The sequence below is a fragment of the Poecilia reticulata genome, chromosome 1, assembly GCF_904066995.2.
Source record: "Poecilia reticulata chromosome 1, P_reticulata-male-v2, whole genome shotgun sequence".
Taxonomy (NCBI): Eukaryota; Metazoa; Chordata; class Actinopteri; order Cyprinodontiformes; family Poeciliidae; genus Poecilia; species Poecilia reticulata.
Window position 1 is genome coordinate 31,512,112 of NC_088830.1, and position 12,046 is coordinate 31,524,157.

At 39.0% G+C, this 12,046-nt stretch overlaps 1 protein-coding gene and 1 long non-coding RNA gene across 10 annotated transcripts in view; one reads left to right on the plus strand and one right to left on the minus strand.

The window, feature by feature from the left end:
- Positions 1-12,046, plus strand: part of LOC103472963 (uncharacterized) — a 68,607-nt gene that overhangs the window by 49,394 nt on the left and 7,167 nt on the right. For 3 of the 6 annotated variants that reach the window (XR_014089233.1, XR_534952.3, XR_534956.3), the window contains one exon: positions 5,265-5,335. The exons of the other annotated variants lie outside the window; for them this stretch is intronic. This is a non-coding gene — a long non-coding RNA (uncharacterized LOC103472963). The remainder of the gene's footprint in view (positions 1-5,264; positions 5,336-12,046) is intronic. 6 annotated transcript variants of the gene reach the window in all.
- sh3gl2a (SH3 domain containing GRB2 like 2a, endophilin A1) overlaps positions 1-12,046 on the minus strand; it is a 39,545-nt gene that overhangs the window by 12,728 nt on the left and 14,771 nt on the right. The window lies entirely within an intron of this gene.

The window sequence follows — 12,046 nt, forward strand, 5'->3', positions numbered from 1 at the left end:
AGCACTCGCAGATATTAATAAGACATCTGAGCTGATAACGCTCAGAGTGGCAGCATGAGAGGTTTTTATTTTGCCACGCTGAAATATTTAAGCCTGCATAATGAAGCCATTGTTTTACATTTCTCTGACAGATGGAGCAGCTATTCTTTGGTCTGAGATTTTAAATGTTGTGCTCTGGAAATCTGAAGGAAGAAAAAAACAAATTTTTTCTGTGACATTTAGAAACTGTGAGCAGCAAACCCACATTTTCCACTCTGGGATTTTTGCTGGCCTGTTAGTAAAAATAACTTTGTCTTATGCGCAGAAAAAACTGGGCAATTACATAAATAAATAAAAAAAACATCAGAAATTCAAATAAAAACCCAGCGACGTGCATTAAAAACTACAAAAAGCTTAAATCACAGGAGTTTAAAGGTCAGTTTTTCGGTCTGTTGGTCCTTTCTGTCACATTTCTGTAACATCTGTAGTTAATATTCACACCCTTAAAACTTTTCCCCCATTTTGTCAAACAAGCTCTGATGTATTTAACTAGTTTATGTGATAAACCAACACACTATGGAAAATAATTATGAACTGGAAGGAGGATCATGCATCAATTGCAACAATAATTCACAGAAAACAATCTGAAAAGTGTGGTGTGAATGTATATTTAGCTCCTTGTTGTGGGAAACAGCAAACATGGCTTCGTTTGTGTCAACAATGGCTTTAATTTTACTGCAACCTGCAGATGTTTTTATTATTTATTATTTCAACAGGTTTTAAGTGATTTTTGTTCTTGGATATTTTTCATTTTGCATTTTTAGTGGTTTGCGGTCAACTGAACCGTTCCGACTGAACCGCTCCGCTCTGGACTGAACCGCTCCGCTCTGACTGAACCGCTCCGACCAAACCGCTCCGCTCTGACTTAACCGCTCCGACCGAACCGCTCCGCTCTGGACTGAACCGCTCCGCTCTGGACTGAACTGCTCCGCTCTGGACTGAACCGCTCCGCTCTGGACTGAACCGCTCCGCTCTGACTGAACCGCTCCGACCAAACCGCTCCGCTCTGACTTAACCGCTCCGACCGAACCGCTCCGCTCCGACCGAACCGCTCCGCTCCGACCGAACCGCTCCGCTCCGACCGAACCACTCTGCTCTGGACTGAACCGCTCTACTCTGACTGAACCGCTCCGACCGAACCGCTCCGCTCCGACCGAACCACTCCGCTCTGGACTGAACCGCTCTGCTCTGACTGAACCGCTCCGACCGAACCGCTCCGCTCCGACCGAACCGCTCCGCTCTGGACTGAACCGCTCCGCTCTGACTGAACCGCTCTGCAATGTTTTGGTTCAGTTAGCCTGAGAGAGAAAAGTAAATATGTTTTAATTTTTCAGTCGTACGTTAACCATTTACATTTACAAATGTCATAGTTACAAACAAAATATTTAACTTGCAAACTAAATGTTTAGGTCCAAACTGAATGTTAGTTAATTAGCTAATGTGCAAATTAGTTTGCTAATAAACGGCAAGCTATAAAAAAAATTGCAAACTAAATATTTAGCTTATTTAGTTTGTAAACTAAATATTTAGCTTGGATCTAAATATTTTGTTTCTTAAATAATTATTTAATTTCTAACTAAATATTTAACTTCCACCACCTTTAATGTTCAAGCTAAATTAATAAATTAATTTAGTTTTGATCTAAATTAATTATGTACAATTAAATGTTTATTTTAGAAATAAATATTTTTTAACTAATGTAGTCAAACTAAATAGATGGAGGTAAATATTAAGTTTGCTAACTAAATATTTAGCTTCCTAAGTAAATGATCTGAAAGCTAAATCTGTAGTTTGTAAGTCACATATTTATTGTGGAGCTAAATATTTCATTTACAAGCTAAATATTTAGTTCTGAAACTAAACATTTAACCTGCAAATTAAATATTTTGTTTGCAATTATAGGACATTTAGAAATGTATGAATTATATGGTGAAAATATGAAAAATGAACACCCAGTTTTATTCTCTATGACAGGCTTACAAAACCCAAAACAGTGATGTCTATTTTTCACTGTGACCTATAATATTCAGTCCCTTAAAGGCACAGGGGACTCTGTTAAAGCGTCTCACTCAGCAGCCGACGCGCTGTTGCACAGCCATGATGCTAACGGCGCGGCGCCCACGTTCCTCTGGCTGAATCTGCTTTCCAGGGAAGGACACCACAAGGTGAAGCGAGCAGCAGAGACAGCAGAGTGAAGTGAACCCGAAGCAGATCAGCTGGCTGCAGGGAAATAACAGCACTGGTGCAAAAGAGACATCGCAGCTCTCTGCACGACGGAGATAGATTCGGCTAATCAGCTCGTTTGAACAAAAATGATGGGGAGCGGGCGCCACATGGCGCCGCGCTGTATGCAGGGACTACAGGCCCTGTGTTGAGGACTACAGGCCTCAACACAGTTCGATAACTGAACATCATCTACGCTCATCTATGCTCTCTGTCCTTCTTCCTGTCAAGCTACTGGTGAATTAAAACCTTTAAAACTTATGAGTTGAGCTCAATAATCAGAGAGTAACAGAAATGCAAAAACAACAAATCAACCAGAAGAAACAAACTATGAAAACAAAAACATCTGCTGAAGGCCAAGTGTCATCGCTAAAGGACACAATTACATATTTGGGGAATATGGGTTGTAATCATATGTTGCTAAGTTCAGTTTGCATGTTCTTCTTCTACTGTACATGCAGGATTTGAAAAAAGTTCGTCAACAAATTCTCAAAAAAAAAAAAAAAAAACGTGCTTTAAACGCGAGATGAAACTGAGCATGTTCTCCACTGGAACACAAATCTGATGCTGGTTGCAGCAACAACTCAGGAATAATATTGTCTAATCTAATGCAATACTATGGAAATGCTTCACTTCACTCAGCATGCTGAATGCTTGAACCATTAACTACTTTCTCATAAAACCAGCTAATAATTATCTGAGCTCTTTTGAGCATTAACAGAGGATTAAAATTTTCTTCCCAGATTGTCGTTTAATCCATTGATCCATTAATAAGATTTAAAAGCAAACAGGATGGTGACGCTCCAGATAAGTAAGAGACCCGGTAATGATGCAGTAGGACACTGTGAATTACACACCGTTGTTGTCACTATAGATGAACTATTCTGCAGAGCAGCACATCAAAAGTAACCTTGAAGACATGGCAGGATTTCTATTCTGATTTTTGAATCAACATTCTCAGATTTTTCTTTGCTTGACATTAAAAATCTTATGCTAACTCATCAGCTAGCTGAGCCACAAAGAAAGGGGAGGTTTTCCATAGTTTTCAGCGCAACACTGCTGTTAATTATGATTAATATTATTTAATTACATCAATGTTTATATGTTGTGTGTGTTTCATGTGACTACAGATGGAAATTAGCATTTTGCTAAATCCGGTATATTTACAATATAGTATGTTGTAAATATACCAGATAAAATCAAACAGTCAATCAAAATTATTATCTTAAATGGTTGTAACTAAAGTACAGAAAGAAGTGTGTTCTCCAGGCAGGCTGTAGTCAACATGCACACACACACACACACACACACACACACACACACACACTCCCCTGTTTGATTCTCACCGACAGGATATGAGTCACTGCTGCAGAAACTGCAGAAACTTGTGTCTGTTTAAAAGCGATATCTTCAGCCTGACGCACAATGAGCAATTTTAAACATCACAAAGTGCTTCAAAATGTCACAATGTACAAAACTCTAGTCAAACATTAGAAAATTAGCTCCACTCTGCGTCACATTTGTCCAGCAATGAATAGAAAACGAGTGTTAGTGCTAATTCTGCTGTTGGACTATAAAGGCAGGAAATATGCAATTTTCCACAAATATTTTTGATATTCATGACATTTTCTGTCACTCTAATTCAAAATATGTTTAGCAATCCTTTCTAGGGTTACAACTAACGATTATTTTAGTCGTTGATTATTCTGATAATTAATTGATTATTTGGATTTTTAAAAATTGGCACTTTCTGCAGATTTTTTCTGTCTTTTATATAATAAACTACAATAAAAAGTTACTTTTGAATGAGAAAGTAAACATTTTACTACCTAAAATGCAAGATTGAAGCATTTCTGTGGTGATTGCCTGATCATTTGTAGCAACAGATGAATCTGCAGGTGCAAAATACTTCTAATATCAAAAGTTTTTTATTATTGTCTTAAATCCAAAATGCATTTTTGTACAGTTTTGGCCTAATTATTGCTCTAATTGTCCTGTTTTTTCAGCAAAAGGCATTTTTTAGAGTCTGTATGCACCCGTCAATAATTAATCGATAATTTCAATAATAATCACCATTAATCCAATTAATCCAGTCCTAATTGTCACATCTAAGGATTTCTGTTGACAGTAATCTATAATCTCACTGTATGAAGCCGTATTGAACTATATTCTACTGTAAATATCAGCTCTTTGATTGAAAGAGGCAAAAATAATCAACAAATTTGAACAAAAACATGTGTATTTTATTTTTCACACAAATTGTCAACTGACCAGCTAGTTCTGTTTGTATTTAATTCACTTATTTATTGTAGTGTCGTTTTTATTCAGCGTTTTTTTTCCTATAACATTTAATTTTCTCACGTATAAACGGATCTCTCCTGCCCTGAATCTCTCGGTAAAGCGCCGTTTGGCTGGTATTTGTGTGCAGCTCTGTGGTATTTATTCAGCAGCGCCGCTTCACCTGCAGGCCGCCTTCAGGTATTTTCTCTGCAGAAACGGAGATCTGCCCATGCAGCTTAGTGGAAACGCTCCTGGCACACGCAGCAGCAGCAGAGTTTAAACTGCGGCTCCTTCACACCTGTGTGAGACACGCTCTCATAATGCTATTAAAAGGCTGAGGCACAGTGTGACACACAGAGCATCTGCAGCTTAAACTCAACTTCCGGAATAGATTATGCAGTTCACAGAACATGAAGCAACAATATTACAATATAATATCTGCAGTGCATGAGCCCAGGGCCTGGTGTGATCTCTGCCTGCATCTGCTTTGGCATTTCTCTAAATTGCTTGAATAAAGTGAAGCTGCATGCAGCTTAATACTTTCAGCTTTGTTGATTTTTTTCTTCCCTCTTTGATTTTATTCTCTTAATTTGATCTTGGATGATTCAAAAGCAGCAAATATTGAAGATCAGGGTTGTTGCCTTCACACCAGCTTAAAAATTCATAGGATTTCTACAATTATGCAAAAAAGAAAGTAATCCTTCTCTAAATGCCTTTTACAGATCGTCAGACGAAAATGCTGCAAATGACTTTTCACCATGAAGCGCCACCCTGTCATCTTCTACATGGTCAGGTCCGTCGCAATCAGCAATTAATCAATTAATCAATTAAGAGCATGATAAACTGAAACACACTCTTTAAGAAACGATGATAAAAATCTTCAACCTGGTGTTTTAGTCTGAACCATCCCCTTTTTTCTGAGGGACAAATTTAGTTTACAGAGACGTCATCGTTTATTTTATTTGTTTTATTTTGCATATTTGAAACATCTTCCACTTTCAGTATTAAATAATCATCAACATTTAAAGTTTATTGATCTTTGAGAACGTGTCGAGGATTATTATGCTATTGTCAACAACGTTATTGTTTATCGCAATAACTTCTGGAACAATTTATGGTTATTATGACAGGCCTACCCACGTCCATTATTCAGTCTGCCCGGCCTTTTACTAGTCTGTAGTCAGAAAAGGGGAAGCTAACATCTCTGCAGACCACACACATCCTGGACACAAACTGTTTAGGCCGTCAAATCGACGCAGCAGACAGTTTCTTCCTCCACAGCGTCTCTCTAATGACAACCTCCTCCTCCTCTTTTGTAAAAACACTGTGTATACACATATTTGCCACAAAAACTTTAATTTCCAACAATTATTTTTATACAATTCATAATTAAATGTCTTAATTGAGAACCAAGTGGAACCAAATTAAAATTTCCTGGCGATTAAAGCTGATTGTGGTTCTGACTCAGCAGAATTTTACCTCTGAATCTTATCAACTACATGCTGCAGAGTTTGAGTGCTTTGTTGTCAGGTTAGTACATAATGTTCTGTTTTTTAGTGAAGCCGCTGCTGCAGGGTCCGAGCTCTCAAGCTGGTAAAAATACTGACCGGCTGTTTTCAGTTTTTCATCATTTTCAGGTAAAAATCCAGAGAATTTGATTTGATCTCTCTGGTTCTGTGTCGCCTCTTGGCTGGACTTCTGTTATCGCTCCATCTGCAGTTTTCCTCTTATCTGCTTCCGTAGTTTGGGCAAACGTGCTGCTATTGTCACTTTAAAGACTGAACAGAGAAAAAAACCTTTTAAAGACATGCAGCCTGCAGAACCTTAGAAGATGAAGAACATATGGCAGAATAAAACTCTTCATATCAGTGTAGAGACTGAATCGCTTCATGTCTCTTTATCGTCGTTTGTTTTCCTCTTTTAGAACATTTCAGCTAAAAACAAACGATGAGCCATTTTAAAAGCAATATAGATGTTTACAAATGGATCTACAGCAAAACCGCATCAGCACTGAAGCTATTCAGTCTCACCAGAAGCTTGTATAAAGTTTCACAGAACCCAGCTTTTATTTTGAAAGTGCTCTTCATCTTCCTGGCAAGTGAATTTGCATATTAGCTAAATATTTATCTCTGGGCTAGATATACATTTAGATATCTTAGAAATAAATATTTAGTTTGGTGTTAAATATTTTTAGCAAGCTAAATATTTAGTTAAAGCAAAAATATTTTGATTGGAACTAAATATTTAGTTACAAAACTATATATTTTAATTTAATCTAAATCTTTTAATCACAGGCAAAATATTTAGATTAAATCTCAATATTGGGAACTAAATATTTTGCTTGCTTATTAAATATTTAGTTTGAAATAATGACATTTCTAATTGAATGGATATGATGATGAACACATGATTTTGAAGAATGATCCATAACTTTTTCTCTCCACTGACGGATTAAATAACACAAATTATTGGTGGAGTTTCATAAATAGCTCCATGAATATCAGCCGTGGTGAAATGAACAGAATGTATAAGATGCGTTTCTAATTACACCTCAATGCTCCTTACGTTGACCTACGTTCACCCTCTCATTCCAACGCCTTGTCCAGGACGAAGCTGGAAGTGAAATGACCACTTAGGAAAGACGTTGACCCACTGAGCTCATCAAATTAACCAGTTAATAAACATAATCTCTCAATATTTTCTGCCTCACCGCGTTTCACATGAATCTGTTTTCTATGAAAAACAGCGTTTTAGCGTTAGCTTTGGTCACATGGGGCCCAATGTGCATGTAGCCGCCTCCCACCGGCCCCTCCTCGATCCCTGCTCACCCGTCTAATCCAGGCTGGGCACATGGAGGTCCCTGCCTTAAATACACTGACGGTGGAGGAGGGAGATTAAAAATGACGGGAGCGATTAGTGAGGCTGTCGGGAGGACAGGTCCTGCTGTTGGACAATAACCAGGAGGACCTGAGAGCATTACAACACCCTCAGTCCTGCTTCCTGCTGCTGCTGCAGCTCAACGTTCATCTGGATTTTATGGAATAAATCTACACAAAGTACTGAAGGGCTGCATCTTTTTAAAATTAGTTTTACTTTGCTAATTAAAATCTTAATAGTGACTTTTTATTGCTCCTCTTTTAGTTTTATGGCCATAATTAAAACCCACTGTAACCGATGCAGATTAGCGTCACCTGAGCACTAAACAGCGTCGCATGGTTTTAATCTGAGTATAAATCCAGATGTTCTCTGACAGACAGACTCTCACTCCTGTTACATTTACCAAAACCAGACTGGGGTAGTAACTAGTTAACTCAGTTACATTTACTTGAGTGACTTTTCTGAAAAAATAAAAATTAGAGTATTTTTACTATACTTGACTTTTTACTTTTACTTGAGTACTTTTATTTTGAAGTATTTCTACTCTTACTTGAGTAAAAGTCCTGGATTCAGCCATCAGTCCCGTAAGTCCAATACACAATTTTCTACTTACAATCTTTTAACTAAATTCTAACTTTGTCTAGGAAAATATGTAATTTTATAACAAATAGAATTTTGATGAATATAAGTAAATATGTTGTATTTTGTTGATGAGCATTTTAAAAATAATCTGTTAGTATTTCTTCAGCGAATGCATAAACGAGCCAAAGGTTCTGAACAGATTGTGCCGTGACGGCGCTCAGTGAGTTGATTCCTTCAGTGGTTCTTGGTGCAGCGCCCCCACAGGTGAGGAGGGAAACAGGTTTCTCATTTAGTCTGGGTCATTTGATGCAGTACAGTGAGAAAGCAAACTGAATCAGCTGAAAATGTAACAAATGTTATAACTTTGGTCTCAAATCAAACTGAATCTACGGGAAATAATCTGTTGAAATGTGAAAACCTTTGAATACTTTAGCGAGGTGAAGCTGGTCTGTATCCATCCTCCACTGCGGAGCAACAGGTCTGACTGCCAGGGTTCAGCGGGGACCTCAGATACCCCGGATACGTCGGGACGTCCAGCACATTAAGCCCTTAATTAGCAGCAGAGCTGTAATCACGCTGGCTGACCTGAGAACAGATCTGTCCACTGGACCAATCAAAAACCACTCCTGGTTACGCTTAAATGATCCCACTGCAGCTGGTTCAGGGTGGCGGTAATCCCACAGAACATGCAGCCCTAATCCAGGCAACGGAGGAGATAAAATATAAACATCCGCCTTCGTTTACATCAGGGGTGTCCAGACTGCAGGCCAACGGCTGTATGTGGTCGCTGGGCTAATTGTGTTCTTATGGAAAATGTGTTCATCTTTTTATTACCAGACGTTTTGCATAGCAAACAGGAACACATCTGTTTAGTGACGTTTACTCTAAAGCAGCGTTTCCCAACCCTGGTCCTCAAGGCTCACTGACCTGCACGTTTTAGATCTTCCCCTGCTTCAACACGCCCCATTCAGATGATTGCAATTCAGCAGAACCCTGTTAATCAGCCATCAATTGAAATCATGTGTGCTGAAGCAGGGAAACATCTAAAACGTGCAGGTCAGTGTGCCTTGAGGACCAGGGTTGGGAAACACTGCTCTAAAGGACCAAAATCTGCTTTTTATTAAGCTAAAATTTAATTTTAAATCGTTTTATGGGTGATATATTTTTTGGCAATAAGTGATCCTGACCAGATGATTTTGGCCTGTATGAGCAGAAAGTTTGGACATCCCTGATTTAGACACTTAGTTTGGTCATTTCTGCATTATGTTCGATAAATGTAGTTCAGACAAACTGGGCAAAATCTTACCAAGTAATTTTGGTTTAGTTTATGGTACAAATATCTTAAAACACTTGAAATAAGATAAAACTAGTCAATGATTCCTTAATATTGATGACAAAGTACTTATAACGGCATTTTTCTATGTTAGAAGTTAAATAAACTCCTAATATCACCAATATTAAAGAATTATTGGCTTAAAACAAGCTTATATTTCTTGCTTGTAAGTTAGTTTTGTTTTATTTCGAGTGTGTTGAGATATTTGCACTAGAAACCAAGCTACCAATCAGCATGGCCTTCCTGTTGGCCACGCTGCTTCACTAACCTCTATCCTCTTTGAGAGTATGGCTTGTGGCGATTATAATCTGATTTGTAAGCTTCTGCATGCTTCTTATGTAACAGCGGAGTAGAGTGTGTAGAGGGAGAGACGTTTGTGTGTGTGTGTGTGTGTGTGTGTGTGTGTGTGTGTGTGTGTGTGTGTGTGTCCTTCGATGTAGAGCTCGGTAAACGGGGGGGGGATGGGTGAGGACCAGCTGGCTCTGTGAGCCCGAGGAAAACGTGCCGCAATCTGAGAGCCGTGATGAGACAAAGATGGAGCAACTGAACACATGAAATTAATGATGAGGGAGATTAAATCCTTCATCATTATTCTGAATTATCTCTGTTTTCAGGGGCATGAATGAAGCTGCTTAAAGGACCAGGAACATTAAATGTTTTCCATCCTGAACACCAACAATTACAGTCATTTTTATATATGAACGTCTTTCACTGGCAGCTGAATTTACTGTGGATTTCCTGAAATATTTACATATTACCCGAGTAATATGTGGTTAAATATCAGATTTCCTTTTTTTATTTGTAATAAAAATACATTTTTGAATTTCTGTATTTTTTTTTTATTCAAATCTAATTTAATTTTTAGAGCACCTTTCAGCAACAAGGCAAAGTGCTTCACATCATAAAAACAAAAATACAAAGTAATAGAAACAGTTAACAACTGAAACAATGGTTCCATCTGATATAGTTACACATCAGATTATTGATTATTTCTTCATTTGTTTCAAAATACAGTTTTCTGGAAGTTTGTTCCAGATTTGGGGTGCATAGAAGCTGAATGCTGCTTCACCATGTTTGGTTCTGGTTCTGAGGATGCAGAGCAGAACCAGAAGACCTGAGAGGTCTGGAAGGTTCATGCAACACCAGCAGCAGATCTTTAATTTATTATGGTGCTAAACTGTTCAGAGATTTATAAACTAACATAAAGTGTCTAAGATACAGGCAGCCAGTGGAACGATTGTAGAGCTGGGTGATGTAGAACTGGGTGATGTAGAACCGGGTAATGTAGAACTGTGATGTAGAAATAGATCACGTAGAACTGGGTGACGTAGAACTGTGTGATGTAGAACTGGATGACATAGAACTGTGTGGGTGATGTAGAACTGGGTGATGTAGAACCGGGTAATGTAGAACTGTGATGTAGAAATAGATCACGTAGAACTGGGTGACGTAGAACTGTGTGATGTAGAACTGGATGACAGAACTGTGTGGGTGACGTAGAACTGGGTGACATAGAACTGTGTGGGTGACGTAGAACTGGGTGACATAGAACTGTGTGGGTGACGTAGAACTGTGATGTAGAACTGGATGACGTAGAACTGGATGACGTAGAACTGTGTGATGTAGAACTGGATGACAGAACTGTGTGGGTGACGTAGAACTGGGTGACATAGAACTGTGTGGGTGACGTAGAACTGTGATGTAGAACTGGATGACGTAGAACTGGATGACGTAGAACTGTGTGATGTAGAACTGGATGACATAGAACTGTGGGTGACGTAGAACTGGGTGACGTAGAACTGTGATGTAGAACTGTGTGACAGAACTGTGATGTAGAACTGGGTGACGTAGAAATGGATGACAGAACTGGGTTATGTAGAACTGTGATGTAGAACTGGGTGACGTAGAAATGGATGACAGAACTGGGTTATGTAGAACTGTGATGTAGAACTGGGTGACGTAGAAATGGATGACAGAACTGGGTTATGTAGAACTGTGATGTAGAACTGGGTTATGTAGAACTGGATGACATAGAACTGTGTGGGTGACGTAGAACTGTGATGTAGAACTGTGTGATGTAGAACTGGATGACATAGAACTGTGGGTGACGTAGAACTGGGTGATGTAGAACTGGGTGACGTAGAACTGTGATGTAGAACTGTGTGACAGAACTGTGATGTAGAACTGGGTGACGTAGAAATGGATGACAGAACTGGGTTATGTAGAACTGTGATGTAGAACTGGGTGACGTAGAACTGGATGACATAGAACTGTGTGGGTTATGTAGAACTGGGTGATGTAGAACTGGATGACATAGAACTGTGTGGGTTATGTAGAACTGGGTGATGTAGAACTGGATGACGTAGAACTGGTTGACGTAGAACTGGGTGACGTAGAACTGTGATGTAGAACTGGGTTATGTAGAACTGGGTGACATAGAACTGTGTGGGTTATGTAGAACTGGGTGATGCAGAACTGGGTGATGTAGAACTGGGTGATGTAGAACTGTGTGACGTAGAACTGGGTGACATAGAACTGTGTGGGTGACGTAGAACTGTGTGACATAGAACTGTGATGTAGAACTGGGTGACATAGAACCGTGTGGGTGATGTAGAACTGGGTGACGTAGAACTGGGTGATGTAGAACAGGGTGATGTGCTCTAACTTCCAGGCCTGATCTAGTTTCTAGTTATTATTAATACTAATGACTGA